Source organism: Coenobita brevimanus, chromosome 15 (genome assembly GCF_032717465.1).
Source record: "Coenobita brevimanus isolate Jiangsu-jjx chromosome 15, ASM3271746v2, whole genome shotgun sequence".
In the NCBI taxonomy this organism is placed as follows: Eukaryota; Metazoa; Arthropoda; class Malacostraca; order Decapoda; family Coenobitidae; genus Coenobita; species Coenobita brevimanus.
Window position 1 is genome coordinate 18,621,180 of NC_136968.1, and position 6,572 is coordinate 18,627,751.

Here is a 6,572-nt window from a genome sequence, read left to right on the forward strand (position 1 = left end):
GCATGAAAACGAAAACTAATGAGTGAAAGCAGTGGAGATAGAGCTACTGAGAAATGCATGTCGAGTACAGAGAGTGGATAAGATACGAAGCAATGTGATTCGTGAAAGATGTGGAGTGAGGAAGTCCGTGGACACCAGAATCGAAGGGAGTGTACTGAGATGGTATGGTCATGTGGAAAGAATGGATAACAATAGAGTAGTGAAAAAGGTATATCTGAGTGCATATGAAGGAGAGACGAGGCGAGGTAGGCCAAGGAGAAGGAGGAGAGTTATGGTGGATGAGTGTGTGAGGAAGAGAGGTTTGGAAGTCCGTGAGGCTAGGAGACTGACAAGAGATCGAGCTAGCTGGATGAATATCGTGAGGAGAATCTCATGATCAGGGACTTGGCTCACGTTTTTAATGTGACAGCGTCCAGACTGACTATCGAATTCGTTTAAGTGAAGCTACAGATCGTGGTGAATGTTTTTGGCGTATCAGATAGAGCCAGGATTCCCGGGACTTGAACGTTGGGGGAATAGAAACGTGGCTCAGTGGACTGGGCAAATCTGGGCTGTCTGGACATTGCTACGCCTCAGCCTACCCTAGTGTGGGAAAGAAGGTCCGGATAATGATAATGATGATGATGATGATGATGGTGATGATTATCATTATTGTTAAACTTTGGTATATATATATATATATATATATATATATATATATATATATATATATATATATATATATATATATATATATATATATATATATATATATATATATATATATATACATATATATATATATATATATATATATATATATATATATATATATATATATATATATATATATATATATATATACTGTATGTATATATGGCGAAGCATATAGTTTTGGTATTATTATTTTTCTTTGCACTTTTTATCTTAGATCTTGATGATATTATACGAGAAGCTAGCCTACCCTACAGTAACTGAAGTATTTGTGTCAAATATAAATTACCTTGTCCTATTTTTTAAGGTCGTACTTTCATTTTTTGTGCAAATCTTGCATATTCTAAATTTAAATATCTCAGAAAATTTGGGATATGGCTAATTGATTGGAAGTCCTATTATAAAAAAGTTTGCTGAGAATTTTCGCTGAATATTTTGTCATTTAGCCTAGTGGAAGATCCCAAATTCAAATCTGCTTTGTGTTTTATTTGTAACACGTGTTAGAGAAAACTACAAACGGTGCAAAACTGTAACTTTACAGGAATATAATCTTGGTCCTTCTTATAAAGTGAAACCAATACAGATATAGTTATGCATATAATGAGCCAGTTAAAACAATCAGTACCGTATACAGATATGGGAATGTTCCCTTATTGAGGCAATACAATAAGTAAATTGGTAACTACAGTAGTTATTATTACTATCGCCTACCTTTAGATGATGGAGCTATAATATTTTTGCCTACCTGTGTGTGTGTGTGTGTGTGTGTGTGTGTGTGTGTGTATTTGTTCCCATTATATCTCATGAACGGCTTGAGCTATCAACATGAAACCTTCAGGGTATTGAGATATGGCCAAAATCTTGGCCGAATATGAAAATGGACACTCGGGGTTAAAGTCAAGGTCACCATAATGGTTGCCAAATTTCAACTAGCTTTTAACACCCACCTTAACCCCTTAACCGCGGGGCATCACTTTCATGACGCTCGGGCGCAATGGATCATACCGCAGGGCGTCACTTTTGTGATTCTGTGTTATTTTGAATTCTCCCGGGCTTACAAGTGGTGGCTTGTATCATTTATCAGTACTGCCAATGTCCAACACTAGTCAGCACTCCTAATCTCATCTGTACTCCCATCCATTGTTGACAATTTAGCCATTTTTCCCCGTTCTGGACTCCCCTCCCTACCTCCCCTCCATTACCCTCTCCTCTCGCCTGCCCGGCCGTGCTGCGCAAATCTTCCCTGGAATTTTCCACTGATTTCATCCATTGAAAAATGCCCTATGCCCTTTTCTTACCTGGAATTGACTAATTATCACCTGACAACACCTCACGTGCACTCGTTCGCTAATTTCCCCCGGTAATTTCCCTTTTGAAATATGCCGTATAATCTATTCTCGTAATAAAAATATATATATGAAAGGAAGGGAGAAGCCTAAGTGACAATTACATTCACCTGGAACTACCTTTTTTTATGTATTGTTGGGATCTCCTGCCAATCATTTCATAGCATGTAAATTAGCAGCTGTCACCCTATTGACCTTGTCAACCCTTGCCTGCCCATATACGCCACGAGAATCAGTTCCTTGTCGTCTTCTGAGGTGAAACCATGTCGCACTCGCGCCCTGCCATTTCCGCCGCTTCTGCGCCCATTGCAAAGGGCCCTGTGACCTCTACCCCTAGAAAAACTCGTGTGGGAAGCAGTAAAGGACTTAGTGACTCAGCAGTGGAACGTGAAGTGGCAGAATTATCTATGATAATGATGGATAGCGACTTTGATCCTTCGGGTGAATTGTGTGATGAGCCTGGGAAGGAAATCGTTACAGAAACTCCTGGTATGAGTGCTTCAGTGCCCCAAGTTATCCCTAGCTCCAAGGGAAAGGAGCCATTAGTGCAAAGAGGGAAGGAATTTGGGAAGGGAGTGGAAAGGTGGCGGGTTAGCCCAGGAACAATGGCCCTGCGTGACCCAGGCCGCTATGAGTCCCAAGGTGCTTCACCTCCCCTCTCCCCAAGCCCCACTTCACTAATTTCTTCCTCATCTTCAGCAGAATTTTCTCCTGAGTCTTCATCGTCAGAGTCTCCACCAGCACCTATAATGAAGGCAGTCCATAGGGGACGAGGTAAATCCCTGACTCGTAAAAGTAAAGTAGCAACTAGAGTAAGGGCTGCTAGTGCTACACAGCAACCTAAGATCAGTGAGAGTGACCTTGAAACAGCCCACTCTGCCTCACAGGCACCCTCCACCCTCACCCACCCTACACCGCCATGACAGTGAATCCTGGACACCTTTGTGTGACAGAAGGTTCCGATTTCGTCCCTGAACATCTTCATTATGACAAGAGTTCCTCCGGGATACAGCCTGCCTTCACTCTTGACGAGGATGCTGAGTGTGTGGACTTCCTTTTGGCCTTCCTCGATGAAGAAGTCATGCAGCACATATGTGATGAGACAAACAGGTACGAATCACAACGTGCTGCAAGTGATGCAGGTGCAGCAAAGATGCAACAGTGGACCATGCTGGGAGTGCAGGAGCTGTATGTGTTCTTCGCCCTCATGCTTCTCATGCCACACTCAAAGAAGCATGAGTTGAAAGAACACTGGTCCATTGACCCCTTCCTACCCTCACCCACCTTCAATAAGTACATGGCCAGAGATCACTTCCGGAACACCAAAGGAAACCTACACTTCGCCAACAATGATGTACCTTCCCAAACCGACCCACTCTGGAAGATCCGGGAGATTCTGAGCAGAATGAGGGATAAGTTTATGTCATTCTTCCACCCCTTTCAGAAGGTTGTCATAAACGAATCCTTGGTTTTGTTCAGAGGACGTCTTAGGTTTGTACAGTACATTCCAAGCAAATGCCATCGCTTTGGAATCAAGTTCTTTGTACTGTGCGACTGTAAGACGGGGTACATCCTTGACTTCGTCATCTCTTCAGCCAGCTCTGTCGATCTGGACAAAACACACCCCCTTGGATTCTCAGGCTGTGTAGTGAAAGTGCTGCTTGAAAGATACTTTGGTGGGAATCATGTGCTGTATACTGACAACTATTATTCAGCACCGAAACTTGCTGAATATCTTTCAGAGCACGGCATCGGCTCCTGTGGCACTGTGAAGAGCAATCGTGCCCACTTCTCCAAATTCCCAGAGGCAGGAAACTCGCAACGAGGAGACGTGCACCTACGCAAGTCTGAGAAGATGCTGGCAATATGGTGGCATGACACGAGGGTCGTGCACATACTCGCCACTGTACACAAGAGGGAAATGAAAAACAGTGGGAAGGTCGACTGTAGGACAGGTGAACTTGTGAGGAAACCTGATGCTGTCATAGACTATAATATCAACATGCGGCTGTTGGACAAGTCCGACATGATGATTGGAGAGATTGACTGCCTCAGGAAGAACACTAGGTGGTACAGGAAAGTTTATCTGCATCTCATAGACATGATGATGCTGGACGCCTTCATCCTGTACAAGGTGAAGGTAAGGCCACCCAAGTTCTTCTCCCTGAGGTTGTTCGCCAGGACTTGTGCTCAGCAGCTGCTTGAAAGATATGGTAGGGTGACAGCAGCAGCTCCAAGGCGCCATGCAGTAAGACTTTCCAACAGACTTGAGCAGAGGGCGTACATGGATCGGCACAGACTGGTGCAAATGCCTGTCACAACCAAGAGGAAGGCTGCAATCCGCAGGTGCCAGGTGTGTGCACATACCACCCGACGCACATCTGAGCACAAACGCACCTCTTGGCATTGCACTGAGTGCCAGGTTCCCCTCTGCATGACCTGCTTCTTTGATTACCACAGCCTGAAACAGTTCTAAAAGTGCAAGGGGAAAATGTAAATAATGTGTAAATAGCAAGTGAAAGTAATGGATGTAAATATGATGGAACAACGTAATATAGTTTTATAAGTTATTGCAAGTGACAGTGCATTACATAGTGTAAGTAAAATAGAAGTGTAGATATTGCAAATACAATAGAAAATGTAAATAGAAATGTAAATAATTAGAAATATAAGAATATGAGAACAAATACTTGAAGTTATGACAGTGAAAGTGAAACCATGGCTCTCTACGTATTTTACTGAAAGAGAAATTGAATGACAATAAATTACTGTTACTGAAGGAAACTTATGGATAAAGACTGAAGATATATATAAGTGTTATATAGTAATAGGAATATAAAGTGTGAGTGTTTTTATGAATAATAAATGACAGAATACCAGCGGCGAACGAGCGCAAGTGGGAAGGTCATACTCGCTCGGAATTTTCATTGCTTTCACAGTGTTTTTCTTTTTTAGAGTATGGATTCCAAACTATTTGAAAATAATAGAATAGTGTTTCTAGTGATAATATCAGGCTGTGGTAATAATATTACGGGTTGTCGGGAAGTGTAAAGTAGAGACTTCGTTACCCAACTTCAGGGGTCTCCACAAGTCCTACGGTACTCGATGAAGGCTCAACAAACATCCCAGGAGAAAGCTGAAGGTATGTGCCATATGCGTATGTTATTTTAATATTCTAGGACTAATAACTGATTTTTGGAAAATATTTTTAGAAAGTCTGTTGGAGCAGGAATATCCCAGTGGAACACGCAAGTCGAGCCAAAACAACCCTGCGGTTTAAGGGTTAAGCAACATTATATCTCATGAATGGCTTGAGCTATCAACATGAAACCTTCAAGGTATCAAGAAATAGCCGAAATCATGATCGAGTTCGAAAATGGGCACTAGTTGACCTATGGCAGGAAAATGGCTTCCATAGGGGAGGCGTGACTCAATCGGTAGAGAGGTGGCCTGCCGTTCTAACGGACCCAGGTTCAAATCCCCGCTGTGGCAGGGAACATTTTAAGGATTTGAATTTCATTAATTCAGGCTTTACTGATCTACCAGAAGACCCGCCGACATGTCGTAAAAATACCCCCGCTAATACCAATACACCAGTCCTGTATGAGACAGCCCTAGCATGTATTCAATATGGACGGTGGGTGTTAGCGCCGAAGTGGTGACATGTAGAGGTTTATGGCATGTAGGAGGACTGCTGGGCCTTGACAGCAGGCTGTGAAGCCTATGCCCAGAGTCGAACACATAAAAAAAAAAAAAAAATAGTTTTTATCGCCCACATTAAGCACCATTATCTGTCATGAATGGCTTGGGCTATCAAGAAAAACCTTCAGGGTATCAAGATATGGCCAAAATCTTGGACTTGACCAACAGCATATTCTGGCAGGCGATCAGCATTCGGCTCCCGAGTGGTTTCTTTCATTATTATTATTATTATCATTATTATTATTATTATTATTATTATTATTATTATTAAGTTTCACCATATATATGGCGAAACTAATTGTTCTGGTAAATATTATTTTTCTTTGACCTTTTTTCTCCTTAGATCTTGATGATATTATACAGGAAGGTACCCCAGGCTAACCATAGCACTTGTGCCAAGTATATTTGACTTTGACCTACTTTTTGAAGGTCATATAATCATTTCTAGTGCAATAATTTCATAAATGAAACTGAAATATCTCCAAAACTGATAGAATTACAGCTATTTTGCTGAAAATCCTATGATATACAGTAAAAGTATACTGAGAATTTTGAATGAATATTTTGCCATTTAGCCTAAGGGAAAGAACCGAATTCAGATCTGATCAGTATTTATTTTGTAACACGTTTTAGAGAAAACCACAAAAGCTGTAAGGCTGTAACTTTTTAATAATATTGCTGTGGTTCCTCCCATTACCCCACAGGAATATGGTTACAGTTAAGTATATATTTAGCCACTTATTGAGACAAATGTAAAATGTACCCTTGACAAAGCTTCCTTATTGTGGCTACACAATAAGTAAATAGGTAGCCAGTTAATAATATTATTGT